General features: G+C 48.6%; 3 non-coding genes across 3 annotated transcripts; 1 reads left to right on the top strand and 2 right to left on the bottom strand.

Moving 5' to 3' along the window:
- Positions 1–5,002: 5,002 nt before the first annotated feature.
- On the bottom strand, positions 5,003–5,075 carry TRNAK-CUU (transfer RNA lysine (anticodon CUU)). The gene has a single exon. It is a non-coding gene; the product is annotated as a tRNA-Lys (tRNA).
- A 7,495-nt stretch (positions 5,076–12,570) lies between these two features.
- Positions 12,571–12,643, top strand: TRNAK-CUU (transfer RNA lysine (anticodon CUU)). The gene has a single exon. It is a non-coding gene; the product is annotated as a tRNA-Lys (tRNA).
- Positions 12,644–18,151: 5,508 nt separating this feature from the next.
- TRNAS-UGA (transfer RNA serine (anticodon UGA)) lies at positions 18,152–18,233 on the bottom strand. Its single transcript has one exon. It is a non-coding gene; the product is annotated as a tRNA-Ser (tRNA).

Genomic DNA, 18,233 nt, shown 5'->3' with positions numbered 1-18,233 from the left:
AAAGAATCAAAATCACTGTCTGCTGGTGTAAGGGCCTTCTCTTACCGTGACAGTTTGTGGCCCTGTTCTTAGGCTAAGGCCTTTGGCTAAGCAGCAGAGGCAGCCATAAGCTGGGAAGCGAACGGTCACCTCCTCACACCCCAAACTAGTCACATTGAAAGAAGGTGCTATTGGGCTGTTAGGATACAATCCTGTCCTGATAGTGCCTATCGCCTCCAGAGAAAGGGAAGTGCCTAGAAGATGTAAAAGGAAACTTTGTTTGATAGCATCCTGTCTGGCAAGAACTCACTTATCAATAGCTGGGATGTGAAATCCTCATATCTGTATTGTTTTGTCATTATAGTTCCCACTTTGCTATTGTTTGCCTTTATAATCTCTGTCTGGTTCTGTGATTGTTTCTGTCTGCTCTATAATTAATTTTGCTGGGTGTAAACTAATTAAGGTGGTGGGATAGAATTGGTTACAATATGTTAGGATTGGTTAGTTAAATTTCAGGAAAATGATTGGTTAAGGTGTAGCTAAGCAGAACTCAAGTTTTACTATATAGTCTGCAGTCAATCAGGAAGTGGGGGTGTGTGTGGGGGGGAGATGGGAACAGGGAATGGGGCTGAGGAAATTGGAATCATGTTTTGCTAAGGGCAGGAATGGGAACAGGGACACAGGTGTAAGGCTCTGTGGTGTCAGAGCTGGGAAGGGGGACACTAAGGAAGAAAACTGGAATCATGCTTGCTGGAAGTTCACCCCAATAAACATCGAATTGTTTGCACCTTTGGACTTTGGGTATTGTTGCTCTCTGTTCATGCAAGAAGGACCAGGGAAGGAAGTGGGTGAAGGAATAAGCCCCCTAACAGTACAGTCACACGCTGACTGGCTCCCCTGCCTGGATGCTCTTGTGGAAATCCCACAGGACTTGGCACTGTTGGTTTCTTTAATGTTGTGGTGTTTACCTGATTGCCGGAACGAAGCTGCCAACTCCTCCCTCACTGACTCCCATCAATACCCCTGGTTGCCATAGAACCCTCTGATGCTTTCCGGTTCTGCCAACACCACCAGGCCTTGCTACCCCTCCCCTTTATCTTGCAAGCGCTGGATGTTCAGCTTCCAATATCCTCTGCCCTGGGTCAGGGAATTGCCCACATTGAGGCACATGGTGAGAGATCTGTGATCCAAACAGTCCATTGGCACTACCCTGCATGGGGCTGTTGACGTGCTCTCTTTCACACAAATCTGGTCAATGCCACTCCTGGCCTGTCCCTACAGAAAGGTGTACCCCATCCGCATCTGGTGTGAGCTCAGATCAGAGGAATAGAAGGAATACCACCCGCCTTCCACTGGTTCCACTATGGAGAAACACATCCTCTAAGCCCAACTTGCTACAGACCCTGCACCAGGTAGTGCTCATTGTAAAAATATTTCCGCTAAAGGTCAGAAAAATGGAATCAGCAGTCCTCAGGCCGGCTGACACAATTAAAATCCACCCCCAACATCAGAAACTGTGCAGTCCAGAGGAAGGGAGCCAGTTCCTTCCATTGATCTTTCCTTTCACACCTTCACTGGGGAACACAGTAATATAGCGGTAACCAGTGCCATGGAGCACAAAGTCCACCAGCAATACCCTACCTAGTCAGACCTCCACCACTTTCTGTACTCGCACCGCGAATGTGAAGAACAAGACTCCAACCCCATCATTCTTCCCTGGCCTGGAGGACCAGAGAGACAGGCCCTTCCTCCCATCACTCTCTGCCCATTGAGCTACCCTAAAGTCATTAATGTGCATTTCCTGAACGTCCACCATGTCCAAGTCCAGCTCCTCCAAGGCACTGAATATAAAGAGCCTCCTCTTGGGCCCCCAAATCCCTGCCACGTTCCAGGTAGCCACTTTCACAGATGCCTCTTCCCTGGTACTGCCCTCGCTCAGCTGCGTAGAGGAGCTTTCATCCCCAGTCCCTGCCCATCACTGCCCAGTCCCTGCCCCCTCTGGCACCATCTCCGAGGGCTGCTCTGCCTCACTCTCTTCCTCCCATATTGGGTTGACCAATAAGTCATGTGGGAAAAACAGCTCCCATCCCTCATTGTTAAAGGTCAGGTGGGCTAACTAGGGGCAGAAGCCCACACTCTGTTGTCCTGCTGGGGAGCTCAAAATCAGGGATTTGCCTTAGGTAAAGGTGTTGCTGCACTCCCAGAAAACAAGCCCGCCCTGCACAAAGAGGGAGGAAAGGATTTACTGAGGGATGTGGTGGAATCTCTGTCCTTAGAAGTTTTTAAGGTCAGGCTTGACAAAGCCCTGGCTGGGATGATTTAGTTGGGGATTGGTCCTGCTTTGAGCAGGGGGTTAGATTAGATGACCTCCTGAGGTCCCTTCCAACCTTGATATTCTATGATGTGCCGAAGCCCAGGGTTTAACCAAGGACCTTTAGATCTTCAGTTTAATGCTCTCTCAACTGAGCTACTGAGGGCTTTTTTTGGCTGCTGCTTCTCTGTCTGGGATGTTTTGTCAGCCTTGGCACACAAAAAAGGACATCATTGTGAGCTACCCATGAAGGAAAGATTCACTTTTGCCTGCCTTGCTCAGCTCCCTCACCCCGTTCCTGCCTTAGTTCCCGGGTTGACCTGGTGGTGGAAGGAGACTGGGGGCCAGTGGTGTGGGGAGGAAGTTGAGCTGGACCCTGAGCTACGCTAGACCCTGGGGCAAGAGTCTGGCCACCACTTGCCACCCCACCCTGTTGTCCTGGCTTCCCCTACTGGATGTCATTTAGGGAGGGAAGTGGGGCTTCTGCCTCTTCTCCCCGATTTTCACACTGCAGAGGAGTGCAAACAGGAAAATGAACAGCTGCTCCACACCCCCACCAGAGGAACCCAACGCCCTTAGCTGTGGCTGAGTGAGAAGTGTCTGTTGGCTGGCAGGGCTGTCCCCAAGGAGCTGGAACAGCAGCTGCTGCCTCCCCCTCAGCTCCAGGCTGTGGGAAATGCTCATTGCCTGGCTGCATGGGCGGATGCTGCTCCGTGCTCTGGAGAGTGTCTGTATCAGTGTTTTCCCCAGGAATTGAAATGAGGGGGTGTGTTCGAACTTATGGGGTGGGGAATCAGGGCTGATGAGGGGTGAGACCATGAGAGTGAAGAGGGGCTGTATGGCACCATAGTAAACACTGAAAAATGACCATCAAGCTAAACACCTGTCCCCACCCTCTCTCCTGATGCCCTCAGTCAGCACAGGCTAAGGACAGTTCTACTGCCCTTTACTCAGACAATAAGAACAACATTTCATTACCCCCCACAACCCCCCGCATTCAAGTGATTTGTAACCCAACCCCAGCCAAAATCTATCACTTGGGCAACGCAGCTCTGTTTGCTGGATACCTCGGTAGATTAGGTGTGAATGTAAATACAATCCGGTCCTGAAGCCTTTCCCCACAGCCCCCAGCTCATCACTAGCTGTCAGGGAGAGCTCATTTAGACTTTGCTTACAAATCATCATTTGAACTTATTAGGTTGGCCAACATCACCAACATGAATGCTCTGACATGGTCATAAAAAACAACAGCTCTATAAGGAAGCTAGTCTATGTTCATACTTTCCAAATCTATTATACTTTTTCAGATACACGTATTTTTTCATACACTTTATATGCTTTTAAAGTATGTAGTAATATTTCTATTTCAATTTCAATACAAACGTCCAAACAATCACTACATTGGCAATACTGTATGTAATGAGTTCACAAACCTGGACGGGGAGGGGTTGGGGAAATTCAGGAGAGATGTAGGGAAATCCTTGCCTGCACCCCTCTCCAACTGGGGAGCTTGAACCTCGCTATCCTCACCGCTTCCTTGAAGGGAAGCCAAGCTCTGGGTGAGCACCTAACGCTGATGAGGCAATTCTTTCTGGCTCTCCATGGAGCCCACATCACTCTGGTGTAGGAGGGAGCCCTCAATACGAGGCAAAAGCTCCAAACATTCCCCGCACCCTGTCTCAGACAGGCCAGCCATATCAGCACAGCCATGTGAAGGCTGAAACAAAGGCAAGGAGATAGAGCTTCCACCTCCACCACATGAGATGCAACCAGCCATCTAGGAGGAACCTGCTATATGCCCAGAGGCCTTTATTCCTCCAGCCTGTGAAGACAGAGGGGATGTCAGGAAGTTTCCCCTTCAATCTCACACACAAAAGGCCCTTCTTAGGAAAGCAAAATTATGAAGAGAAAAAGAGAAAAAGACACCAAGAAGGACGCCAAAGAGAGAGACTTTTATGATCTTGGGGAATAGTTCAACAGCTGACCAGGGACTTGAACCCTCGACCCTCAGATTAAAAGTCTGAGGCTTTACCAACTGAGCTCGCCAGGCTTATGAAGAAAAAGAGCAAGTTCATACAGAGGAGAAACTAGTCAAGAAAAAGAGAGCAGGAAACAATAGAGGAAACCTGCTGCTCTCTCTCTATCTCTTCCCAGCCCTAGCCCTGGTCTTCTCCTCCCTCCAGCACCCTGAGGCATTTTGCCAGCACAATGCCCAAGTCAACTCCACCCTCCCCAAACTCTAGAAGGCCCAGCTCATCAACCTGGCCACTCTTACAGCCTCCTCTCCAGCCCTGACCATTAGGGAGGAGGATTGAGTCTCCCTCCCTCAGGCCCACCCTTCAGCATTCCTGGGTAAAGACCAACACCGCCAAAGTGACTTTGGGCCAGCAGGTCAACGAAGCGGGCTGCCTCCTAGGCCTTGCTGCAGCCCAGCTGCAGGACTCAGAGTAAATCCAGCTCACATCCCTCCCTCTCTCTTCTCCTCTCTCCCTCCCCTTGGCTTTCCCAACACCTGGCCCCACAGCAAAACAGAGACTGGTGCTTTCTGGGCCTGCTCCTGCAGACGTGGGCTTCTATCCTGCTTCTCAAGGACTCAGCAGGAGAAAGGGGTCTTTCCAGGAAATGGCCACAGCTTCTGGGAATCCCTGTCTGGCTCTGGACACCACAAGGAACCATTTGGCTCCTGGCACACAAGGCAACTTAAAAGCTGAGTGCCTGGACAGGGGCTTGAATCCTGGACCCTCAGATTAAGAGTCTGATGCTCTACCACCTGAGCTATCCAGGCTTGCTGACAGGGTTGATCCCTTTCACCACAAGAAGTAAGCCAGCAGGCAAAAGAGAGGCAAAAAAAAGTCCCAGGAACCCCTCCTCTTTTTCTCCGCAGCCACTGCCTTTCAGCGGGATTCCTCCTCCTCCTCCCTCCTGTGCCTCAGTGCGACTAAATCTCTGCACCTAGACAGCCAGCCCATCCGCTGCATCCCAATCCCCCAGGCCTAAGCCTCCCTGTCCAAGTCCTGCACCTGGCTCCATAGAATTAAGTCTCACATCTGGCTGGGAACTCCATTTCTTGTGCCCAGAGAGTCTCTGCCCCCTCCCTAGATGACCCGAGAAACACAGTGTCCGCCTTTTCTAAAGAAGTGCTTAGACTCCCTCATCATGTGATCAGATGGATAAGGCATCTCCCTGTGCATCAGATGATTCAGGATTTTAGTCCCCTCGTGGCTGTGCTTGCTTTGGTTGAAAGTCCTGCTTTCTTCAGGAATGGAACCTCTTCTTGGCTGCTCAGGCCAAGCTCTGGCTTCAGCTATACCCCCGAGAAGGAGTTGGGTTTGGGCATCACAAAGGCTAGGGTGTGAGCCCAGGTGTGTCCAGTCTAGCCTTTGCCATTCCTGACTTGCCAAAGTAAATGGGCAGCTGCCCGGGCTAGCGTGTAGAGCAGTTTCCCTCCTCCAAATGTGCACCTGTCCCTGTGCTTGAGGGGGCTAAATAGCGCCTGGGGAGCCGGGTGTTTCTCTGCTTTCTCTGTTCACTGTGGTGGAAAATTAACCACTCGTTGTGTTTGGTTCAGAACAAGACTGAGGCCAGCTTTATTCAAGAATGCGCATACAGGGAGAGTCAGCCGGAGCTGCTCTGGCGTAAACAGAAAATACAGGAGTTTATATAGCTGAAAACCACAATTGGTCAAGCGCACTTCCACCAATGGAGCTTTCGCTTATTTGGCATATAATGCGAGCCTTAACAGTAGTTTTGCCTTATTTGGAATATAACAAAACAAGCTTTTCCTGTTATTGACAGGTTGTTCTTTTGCGGTTAACGGTCTTTCCTGATTTCTAGCTGTTAGGGTTACTTTTCTTAAGCTGTGCTGCTGCAATTGTCCCACAATGGAATTTTTCTTACTGTCTTCTTAGGCTTCATATACACAGTTAGCTTGACCAAAGTTTTGGGCCTACTTAGGTCTACCGTGTTTTTCCTCCACACCACCAGCTGGGGAAAAGCCTCTTGGGGAAAAATCTCCTGCTCCGCTGCAAAACTGAGCACCTCGAGTGGGAACAGTCAGAGGCCCCACCATGGGGGCTGGCCCTGCTTTGCTACCATCTTCTGATACTGGCTGCCAAGCGACAGCAGCTGCCCCACATGCTGGTCTGTGGGTGGCCTTCAGTGGGTATTTGGCATGCCAGGTGGCTGGGAGCAGACCGGCCAAGTGTCTTTGTGGCTGTCTGCTGGCCACACATAGGCATGGTCCTCCCCTCCTCTTGCCCCACCTTCGGTTCCTCTGTGGCTTTTAAGCCTTCCCTTGGAGCTGTCAGCACCAGCTGCCTCTGCTCTAGGTGCCCAGAGGAGGAAAGGTGTGCTGGGCTCCAGTCTGGGATTTTTCCTCCTTCCTGCCTAGCCCTGACTATGAAGCCTGGCCCTGCCACTCCTTTCTTCAAGCTCCATGTGGGCAAGAGGAAATGTGTGGCAGCAAGCACAAGGGCTAAACTTGTAGGCATCAGCTGAAGCAGCAAGAACCCCAACCACCAGGTCAAACCACAGGAATTGGTAGCCATTTCAAGATCCCCAACCAACTGCAGCCATCCTGACCAAAGACCTGGACCAAGTGGGCTGTGAGTCACCCAGCAGAAGGGAAACAACTCGCTCTTGTACAACTGGAGACAGAGAAGGTGAGCACTGTGAGCTCCAGGGCTTTACCCCAAGCCAACTTGAGGTCTTACAGAGATTTAAACTCAGATTTTAGGATTCAGAGTCCTGAGTGCTGACCATTACACCATGGGACCAGTTTATACTGCTTTCGCTGGACATCGGTGACCCTCATGGGGCTGGCTTGTGTAAGGGGGCTGTTGGCCCCGTACTAAATCTTAGTGATGTTTTTTTGGTTGGCTAGTTCCCAGTCCCAATAGAAGGGGGAAGGGTCAATGGGAGTTCAGGACTCTGAGAATGACAGTCACCAGGGGCAATGTGGAGAGGCCAAAGCTCCAAGTTAGTGGGACTGACGGGCCAGGCAGTCTAATGACGGAGTCATCAGGCAGAGGGTCCCATCCTCCATGTGAGCTGGAACTATCTGGGCCAGAGTGGGGCTGAGCTAGGGCAGGAGCAGGAGCCCAAGAAGAGCTGGGGAGCAGAGCTGCACAGGTGTAGTGCCAGAAACTGCTACCTATAGGAATTCCCTACCTGATTCCTGACATTGTTCTTATTTGCTGACTTGTCCTAATTTGCTAAAACTTGAAAGTGGCATGGGATGGAAGCATAAAGTCTTCGGCCTCCAAACAACCCTGCCTGGTGTGCGTCTGTATATATTACCTCTTCATACAGGTTTCAGAGTAGCAACTTTTGTATTTGCAAAAAGAACAGGAGGACTTGTGGCACCTTAGAGACTAACCAATTTATTTGAGCATAAGCTTTCATGCGCTACAGCTCACTTCATCAGATGCATTCAGTGGAAAATACAGTGGGGAGATTTATATACATAGAGAACATGAAACAATGGGTGTTACCATACACACTGTAATGAGAGTGATCACTTAAGGTGAGCTATTACTTGCAGGGGGGTGGGGAACCTTTTGTAGTGATAATCAAGGTGGGCCATTTCCGGTAGTTGACAAGAACATCTGAGGAACAGTGGAGGGGGTGGGGGGGGGGAATAAACATGGGGAAATAGTTTTACTTTGTGTAATGACCCATCCACTCCCAGTCTCTATTCAAGCCTAAATAAATTGTATCCAGTTTGCAAATTAATTCCAATTCAGCAGTCTCTCGTTGCAGTCTGTTTTTGAAGTTTTTTTGTTGAAGAATTGCAACTTTTAGGTCTGTAATTGAGTGACCAAAGAGATTGAAGTGTTCTCCAACTGATTATTGAATGTTATAATTCTTGACGTCTGATTTGTGTCCATTTATTCTTTTACGTAGAGACTGTCCAGTTTGACAAATGTACATGGCAGAGGGGCATTGCTGGCACATGATGGCATATATCCCATTGGTAGATGTGCAGGTGAATGAGCCTCTGAGAGTGTGGCTGATGTGATTAGGTCCTATGATGGTGTCCCCTGAATAGATACGTGGACACAATTGGCAACAAACTTTGTTGCAAGGATAGGTTCCTGGGTTAGTGGTTCTGTTGTGTGGTGTGTGGTTGCTGGTGAGTATTTGCTTCAGGTTGGGGGGCTGTCTGTAAGCAAGGACTAGCCTGTCTCCCAAGAGCTGTGAGAGTGATAAATTTGTTAGCGTCTAAGGTGCCACAAGTACTCCTTTTCTTTTTGCGAATACAGACTAACACGGCTGCTACTCTGAAACCTGTCATTATGGAAGGCACTGAATTTAGCTGTATAGAGTGGAAATCTATCAACTTCATGAAAAAACTCATACAGATATAGACGGACATCATCTTCCTTTCCAATTGCAAACAGATGGACATCATACCAAAAGGACTGAAGGTAAAAAATCCATTACAATCTACATACCATACAGACTATGCTGACAGCTTGTGCCACACGCTCTCAAAGAAACTGCGGAACCACCTGATCAACATCCTCTACAGCAAACAGGGAAAGATTAAGAATGAGCTCTGAAAACTGGATACTCTCATAAAAAACCAACCTTCCACACAAACTTCCTCATGGCTGGACTTTTCAAAAACTAGACGAGCCATTTACAACACACACTTTGCTTCTCTACAAAAGAAAAAGGACACTAAACTATCTAAACTACTACATGCCACAAGAGACCACAGCAATGGTTCCCTTAACCCACCCAGCAATATTGTTAATCTATCCAACTATACTCTTAACCCAGCAGAAAAATCTGTCCTATCTTGGGGCCTCTCCTTCTGCCCCTTCACCCCCACGAACATGATACAGTTCTGTGGTGACCTAGAATCCTATTTTCGACGTCTCTGACTCAAGGAATATTTCCAACACACCACTGAACAACATATTAACTCACAGAGACCTTCCTACCAAACACTACAAAAAGAAGGATTCTGGGTGGACTCCTCCTGAAGGTTTAAACAACAGACTGGACTTCTACATAGAGTACTTCTGCCGATGTGCACAGGCTGAAATTGTGGAAAAGCAGCATCACTTGCCCCATAACCTCAGCCATGCAGAACACAATGCCTTCCACAGCCTCAGAAACAACACTGACATCATAATCAAAAAGGCTGACAAAGGAGGTGCTGTCGTCATCATGAATAGGTTGGAATATGAACAAGAGGCTGCTAGGCAGCTCTCCAACACCACTTTCTACAAGTCATTACCCTCTGACTCCACTGAGGGTTACCAAAAGAAACAACACCATTTGCTCAAGAAACTCCCTGAAAAAGCACAAGAACAAATCCGCACAGACACACCCCTGGAATCCAAAGCCTTCTCTCCGACATCACCTGCATAGTCATTTGTTGACTTCCACGATTCGACGGTCTCTACCCAGGCCTTTTCTTTCCATGGGGAGGATGGACGAAAACACCACTTGCGCCTCAAACTCCTTTATCCTTCTTCCCAGAGCAACATAGTCTGCAGTGATCCGCTCAAGGTCATTCTTGGCAGTATCATTGGTGCCCAAGTGGAGAAGCAGGAAGGGGTAGCAATCTGAGGGCTTGATGAGTCTCGGCAGTATCTCTGTCACATCATGAATCCTAGCTCTTGGCAAGAAGCAGACTTCTCAGTTTTCCTGGTCGGGGCAGCAGATAGATGACTCAGTCCCCCTGAGGAGAGAGTCCCCGACCACCACCACCCGCCTCCTTCTCTTGGGAGCAGTGGTCGTGGAACCCCCAACCCTAGGACAGTGCATCTCATGCCTTCCAATCAGCGCAGTCTCCTTCTGCTCCCTTCCCTCAGATGTATCATCTAGTCCACTCTCCGCATTAGTACCTGTGGAGAGAACATGAAAATGGCTACTTACCTGTATCTGCGTTGCTGGTACATGGATGCTCCCCTTTCTTCTTCTGGAGGTCACATGCTGCCAAATTTCTTCACTGTCCTCCTTTCCCAGCAGTGCAGCCTGCTCTGAATCTTCAGAACGTTGTGTCTGTAGAAGCACATATAATCCAACAGGATAGTGATGTTCAATGGACCAAGACTTTTTAAACCATACCTAACAAGGCATGCTTTGTTCAAAGCATATCATAATCATAGCACAGCTGTGAATATGGGGGTCCAGGGTGCTACTTTGAGGTCCAGAGCATCACATTCTGCCAAAGCCTTTTTCTGCTAGCAGGGGCTTCTCTGTGCCCAGAGCTCCTACTAGCTGCATGTCTGGAGGCAGTGGAGAACTCTGGTTTGGCATCTCTTTCTCAGTGAGCATCGGCAGTGGCTCTTGAAAGGCCTCCAGAGAGTGACCTTTCAGAAGAGCTCACTGAAGAGCTTTTCTAGGAACCAAGAACTCCTGGCTTGACCTGTCAGACTTTCCTTGCTGAGACGTCTGTATCTGTCGGGCTCCCTTTTTGGTATCTCTTTCTTCTAACCAGAAAAGACCTTCCTGGGCAATCCTTTAAATGCTTGTTCAAGACAGAGAGAGGCTTCCTCGTGGCTAAGTCTTGGAATGCAGCAAATGACAAGTCTGGAGCTGATGAAAAGGTTACTGTCACTCAGAGTCAAGCCGAGGTTGCTGCGACCACAATGCAGTGTACTCACCACTATACAAACACAGCTGCTAGCAGGAAAAGAGTGCCTTAGAAACCCTTTCTCCCCTCAGATGTGGCTTTCTGTGCGCAGAGAGCCAGGCAGCTTGATGTCGGCAGGCCTTGCAGAAAACCATTTGGAATTTGGATGCGTTGTCTTGGAGCATCAAGTGGAGCAGTTGCCTATTGCTTCCAGTGGCAGGCACCATGGCTAGACTGGTTAACGTGCCTGTCCAGTAAACAGGAGATCCTGGGTTCAACTCCCAGTGGTGCCTTACTGCACATCTTTTGTCTCCTCTGCTCAGAGTTTGCAATGTCTTTCTAGGAAACGGAAGAGACCTGTGTCAGCAATCCAAGAAATTGCTTGTTAAGGAAAAGGCTTCTTTTCAGAGGAAAGTTGGAAAGAATCAAATCACCAGCCTGGAGCTGATGAAAAAGCAAATGCGTTAGCAAGGAGGTTGCCTCGGCTGTAATTCCTGTGACAGGAGAGCCTGTGTCTTTTGTCTTTTTTGTTAATTAACATATCGGATCCAGCAGAAAACCCCATTATACAAAGCAAAATGAAATCACCGACACAAAGCCATTGGAAATACCAAAAAAGGAATAATGCAGTCGCGAGTAATGCAGGGTTTCTGGACCAGTCCTGTGCACTGACCACCCGCTAAGGGTCCTGGGTGCTTAGCAGAAACCCGGAGGAACTGATACCGGGCCTGAACATGAAACTCAACTGCTCCCAGTTGCTGCTGGAAAGCCCCGTCCTGCCTAGAGAGAAAGACCAGCAGGAGAGAATCAAGGCTCGTCCTGGTCCCAGAGCCCAGTCCACACCCGCCTCCACTCTGCTAGTCACTCACTTTTTTTTCCACCCACAGCCAGCCGGTTAATAGCCACATAAACCTGGTTAGCCACTGCTGCAGGGAACTGCCTTCATCGCTGAAGATGCTCCTGACAGCGTCTCTGCCAAAGGTGGTACATTGCTATGGCATCGATCAGGTGCAGTGTGTCCCATGACACCCGCCCACTATACGGTGGCCCCTGCTGAGGGTGCTCTTGCTGCAACTGGTTCTGCTGGCGCCCTGTGGCTTGCCCTCCTTGATCCAGGAACAAGCCTCAGGCGAACTGTAAATAATCCTGTCCAACCAAGTCTGGCATCTGCCATCACGTAGCCAGAAGTCCCCACACCTCCTGGGTAAAAAAACAAGCCACCAGAAAGTGGTCCATAGTTTCAAGTGGTGCCAGAAACTGACACAGCGCCCGGGGGCAACCTTTGCTCTGCACATGCCGGCCGTACACGTTGGCATGGACGGACAGTTTCCCATGAACGATGCGGCACCACAGGTCTCGGTACTTAACAGGCACCAGGGCCATGTGCAGATACTTCAAGGCTCCCGTCAGTAAGTTCCCAGCGAGATGTGAGACTTAATTCTATGGAGCCAGGTGCAGGACTTGGACAGGGAGGCTTAGGCCTGGGGGATTGGGATGCAGCGGATGGGCTGGCTGTCTAGGTGCAGAGATTTAGTCGCACTGAGGCACAGGAGGGAGGAGGAGGAGGAATCCCGCTGAAAGGCAGTGGCTGCGGAGAAAAAGAGGAGGGGTTCCTGGGACTTTTTTTTGCCTCTCTTTTGCCTGCTGGCTTACTTCTTGTGGTGAAAGGGATCAACCCTGTCAGCAAGCCTGGATAGCTCAGGTGGTAGAGCATCAGGCTCTTAATCTGAGGGTCCAGGATTCAAGCCCCTGTCCAGGCACTCAGCTTTTAAGTTGCCTTGTGTGCCAGGAGCCAAATGGTTCCTTGTGGTGTCCAGAGCCAGACAGGGATTCCCAGAAGCTGTGGCCATTTCCTGGAAAGACCCCTTTCTCCTGCTGAGTCCTTGAGAAGCAGGATAGAAGCCCACGTCTGCAGGAGCAGGCCCAGAAAGCACCAGTCTCTGTTTTGCTGTGGGGCCAGGTGTTGGGAAAGCCAAGGGGAGGGAGAGAGGAGAAGAGAGAGGGAGGGATGTGAGCTGGATTTACTCTGAGTCCTGCAGCTGGGCTGCAGCAAGGCCTAGGAGGCAGCCCGCTTCGTTGACCTGCTGGCCCAAAGTCACTTTGGCGGTGTTGGTCTTTACCCAGGAATGCTGAAGGGTGGGCCTGAGGGAGGGAGACTCAATCCTCCTCCCTAATGGTCAGGGCTGGAGAGGAGGCTGTAAGAGTGGCCAGGTTGATGAGCTGGGCCTTCTAGAGTTTGGGGAGGGTGGAGTTGACTTGGGCATTGTGCTGGCAAAATGCCTCAGGGTGCTGGAGGGAGGAGAAGACCAGGGCTAGGGCTGGGAAGAGATAGAGAGAGAGCAGCAGGTTTCCTCTATTGTTTCCTGCTCTCTTTTTCTTGACTAGTTTCTCCTCTGTATGAACTTGCTCTTTTTCTTCATAAGCCTGGCGAGCTCAGTTGGTAAAGCCTCAGACTTTTAATCTGAGGGTCGAGGGTTCAAGTCCCTGGTCAGCTGTTGAACTATTCCCCAAGATCATAAAAGTCTCTCTCTTTGGCGTCCTTCTTGGTGTCTTTTTCTCTTTTTCTCTTCATAATTTTGCTTTCCTAAGAAGGGCCTTTTGTGTGTGAGATTGAAGGGGAAACTTCCTGACATCCCCTCTGTCTTCACAGGCTGGAGGAATAAAGGCCTCTGGGCATATAGCAGGTTCCTCCTAGATGGCTGGTTGCATCTCATGTGGTGGAGGTGGAAGCTCTATCTCCTTGCCTTTGTTTCAGCCTTCACATGGCTGTGCTGATATGGCTGGCCTGTCTGAGACAGGGTGCGGGGAATGTTTGGAGCTTTTGCCTCGTATTGAGGGCTCCCTCCTACACCAGAGTGATGTGGGCTCCATGGAGAGCCAGAAAGAATTGCCTCATCAGCGTTAGGTGCTCACCCAGAGCTTGGCTTCCCTTCAAGGAAGCGGTGAGGATAGCGAGGTTCAAGCTCCCCAGTTGGAGAGGGGTGCAGGCAAGGATTTCCCTACATCTCTCCTGAATTTCCCCAACCCCTCCCCGTCCAGGTTTGTGAACTCATTACATACAGTATTGCCAATGTAGTGATTGTTTGGACGTTTGTATTGAAATTGAAATAGAAATATTACTACATACTTTAAAAGCATATAAAGTGTATGAAAAAATACGTGTATCTGAAAAAGTATAATAGATTTGGAAAGTATGAACATAGACTAGCTTCCTTATAGAGCTGTTGTTTTTTATGACCATGTCAGAGCATTCATGTTGGTGATGTTGGCCAACCTAATAAGTTCAAATGATGATTTGTAAGCAAAGTCTAAATGAGCTCTCCCTGACAGCTAGTGATGAGCTGGGGGCTGTGGGGAAAGGCTTCAGGACCGGATTGTATTTACATTCACACCTAATCTACCGAGGTATCCAGCAAACAGAGCTGCGTTGCCCAAGTGATAGATTTTGGCTGGGGTTGGGTTACAAATCACTTGAATGCGGGGGGTTGTGGGGGGTAATGAAATGTTGTTCTTATTGTCTGAGTAAAGGGCAGTAGAACTGTCCTTAGCCTGTGCTGACTGAGGGCATCAGGAGAGAGGGTGGGGAAAGGTGTTTAGCTTGATGGTCTGCCTGAGTCACAAGTACTAGTTGACCTGCCCCTCTCCACTGATTAGAGACAGAGCTGATTAGACTCCATAGGGAGTCTTTGTTCTGTTAAGATTTTGGCTGGGGTTGGGTTACAAACCACTTGAATGCGGGGGGGGGGCAGGGGGTAATGAAATGTTGTTGTTATTACTGTATGAGTAAAGGGCAGTAGAACAGTAGAACATTAGGCTGTGCTGATGTTATACAGACAACACTACACAGGATCATTTCAGGGAACAAGAAAAGTTGTCACGTTTATTATAACACAATTTGATTTATGACCTGTCAGGGTTCCTTCCCCACTCTGAACTCTAGGGTACAGATCATAGAATCATAGAATATTAGGGTTGGAAGGGACCTCAGTAGGTGATCTAGTCCAACCCCTTGCTCAAAAGCAGGACCCATCCCCAATTAAATCATCCCAGCCAGGGCTTTGTCAAGCCTGACCTTAAAAACTTCTAAGGAAGGAGATTCCACCACCTCCCTAGGCAACGCATTCCAGTGTTTCACCACCCTCCTAGTGAAAAAGTTTTTCCTAATATCCAACCTAAACCTCCCCCATTGCAACTTGATGTGTGGACCTGCATGAAAACCTCCTAAGCTTACTTTTACCAGCTTAGGTTAAAACTTCCCCAAGGTACAAATTAATGTTACCTTTGCCCTTGGAATTTCCACTGCCACCACCAAAATTTAACTGGGTTTACTGGGAAACGTAGTTGGACACGTCTTTCCCCCCCAAATCCTCCCAACCCTTGCACCCCACTTCCTGGGGAAGGTTTGATAAAAATCCTCACCAATTTGCATAGGTGACCACACACCCAAACCCTTGGATCTTAGAACAATGAAAAAGCATTCAGTTTTCTTACAAGAAGACTTTTAATAGAAGCAAAGGAATCACCTCTGTAAAATCAGGATAGTAGATACCTTACAGGGTAATTAGATTCAAAACATAGAGAATCCCTAGAGGGAAAACCTTAAGTTACCAAAAAGACACACAGACAGGAATAGTCATTCTATTCAGCACAGCTCTTCTCTCAGCCATTTAAAGAAATCATAATCTAACACATAGCTAGCTAGATTACTTACTAAGTTCGAAGACTCCATTCCTGTTCTGTCCCCAGCAAAAGCATTATACAGACAGACCCAGACCCTTTGTTTTTCTCCCTCCTCCCAGCTTTAGAAAGTCTCTTGTCTCCTCATTGGTCATTTTGGTCAGGTGCCAGCGAGGTTACCTTTAGCTTCTTAACCCTTTACAGGTGAGAGGATTTTTCCTCTGGCCAGGAGGGATTTTGAAGGGGTTTACCCTTCCCTTTATATTTATGACACCCTGTAACTAGCTAAGTGATGAAAACACACAGTAAAAATACACTGTGATAAAAAAAGCCTGTACTCTCAAAGTGTAGGCTTTACAGGCAGGCCTGAATATCTCTAATCTAACAAGGATAGTTTGGGAAATTAGCCTTTGCTGACAAGGTTTGTCTCTGTTCCTATTTCACCTTCCGATGTCAAGTGGAGTGCCCCAGGGGTCGGTCCTGGGGCCGGTTTTGTTCAATATCTTCATAAATGATCTGGAGGATGGTGTAGATTGCACTCTCAGCAAATTTGCGGATGATACTAAACTGGGAGGAGTGGTAGATACGCTGGAGGGTAGGGATAGGATACAGAAGGACCTAGACAAATTGGAGGATTGGGCCAAAAGAAATCTGATGAGGTTCAATAAGGATAAGTGCAGGGTCCTGCACTTAGGACGGAAGAATCCAATGCACCGCTACAGACTAGGGGCCGAATGGCTAGGCAGCAGTTCTGCGGAAAAGGACCTAGGGATGACAGTGGACGAGAAGCTGGATATGAGTCAGCAGTGTGCCCTTGTTGCCAAGAAGGCCAATGGCATTTTGGGATGTATAAGTAGGGGCATAGCGAGCAGATTGAGGGACGTGATCGTTCCCCTCTATTCAACATTGGTGAGGCCTCATCTGGAGTACTGTGTCCAGTTTTGGGCCCCACACTACAAGAAGGATGTGGATAAATTGGAGAGAGTCCAGCGAAGGGCAACAAAAATGATTAGGGGTCTAGAACACATGACTTATGAGGAGAGGCTGAGGGAGCTGGGATTGTTTAGTCAGCAGAAGAGAAGAATGAGGGGGATTTGATAGCTGCTTTCAACTACCTGAAAGGGGGTTCCAAAGAGGATGGCTCTAGACTGTTCTCAGCAGTAGCTGATGACAGAACGAGGAGTAATGGTTTCAAGTTGCAGTGGGGGAGGTTTAGATTGGATATTAGGAAAAACTTTTTCACTAAGAGGGTGGTGAAACACTGGAATGTGTTACCTAGGGAGGTGGTAGAATCTCCTTCCTTAGAAGTTTTTAAGGTCAGGCTTGACAAAGCCCTGGCTGGAATGATTTAACTGGGAATTGGTCCTGCTTCGAGCAGGGGGTTGGACTAGATGACCTTCTGGGGTCCCTTCCAACCCTGATATTCTATGATTCTATGATTCTATGTTATGCAGAGGGATCTTTGGCATATTTTTGCTAGCTTAATAACTATCTCCGAAACTTTATTTACTCAAACTTCAAAACTGGTATCACCTGATTTTTGCATAGCCCTGAGAAAAAACAATGGACACGTGGGGCTTTCTACAGGGTGTCATGATGCTAAAGTTGAGGAATTCAATTGCTGTACTCGTGTGTGGGGGGGTTGCTTCTTTACAGCTGACTCAGAGCTTCCAGCCTCGGGCTGCCCCTGCCTCACTGCCAGGCACACCGGGCTGTTAGCTACACCCACTGTCCTTGTCGGGGTCCCTGCTGAACCTGCAGGTGACTCTGCAGGTGGAGAAGGTGCTGTGTAGCAATGTAAAGCAGGTGCAGAAAGGAGCCGGGGTCACTATTCAAATTCTGAATTGCACAATTTTCAAAAGTTGGGAGTGTCCAAAACCAATTCTAATGGGAAGGCGAATGCAGAGAGTTACACTGGAGGGGCCCAGACCTCCAATGGGGGTGGCGTGGAAATTAATAAAGGGAAGATCATTACTGAAATTAGTCGTCACTGACAAGATTTCTCTCTGTTCTTATCTCACGTTATGGTGTTATTTAGAGGAATCGGTACATATTTTTACTATGTTACTTAAACCCATAAGTTTATGTAATCAAGCCAAAAACTTTGTGTCACTTATTTTTTCTCTGTTCTAGCAGGAATGAATTGAATTTTGTGACGTTCTGGAAAGTGCAGAGAGATTAACTGTGGGGAATTCAGTCTCTGTGTTTGTGAGCTGATGTTTTCCTCTCACAGGTCAGTGCCTGCCTGGAAATCCTAAGAGGGATCTAAGGGCTGGTGTATAGTGGTCACTTAACTGGCAGAGCTATGTCTCTCAAGGTGTGAAAAATCCACACCCCCAAACCAATATAGTTAAGCTGACCTAAGCCCTGGTTAGATAGAGCTAAATAGAAGGAAGAATTGTCCTGTCAGTGTAACTATTACAGCGATGGGAAAACCCCTCCACTCGCTGTAGCAACTGTCTACTCCAAAGTGCTATCGCACTGTCACAGCAGCGTATTAAGTGTAGACAACCTCAGAGTGAGACCAGATCTTGCTCCAGTTCGCATGCTGCGGCACTAAGATTGCAATAATCATAACACTTTTGTCCTTCCGTAGTTGGCAGGATTTGAACCTGCGCGGGGCGACCCCAATGGATTTCAAGTCCATCGCCTTAACCACTCGGCCACAACTAC

The sequence above is a fragment of the Caretta caretta genome, chromosome 22, assembly GCF_965140235.1.
Source record: "Caretta caretta isolate rCarCar2 chromosome 22, rCarCar1.hap1, whole genome shotgun sequence".
Classification (NCBI taxonomy): domain Eukaryota; kingdom Metazoa; phylum Chordata; order Testudines; family Cheloniidae; genus Caretta; species Caretta caretta.
The sequence above is the reverse complement of the archived record's forward strand: the minus strand, read 5'-3'. Positions and strand labels throughout refer to the sequence as shown.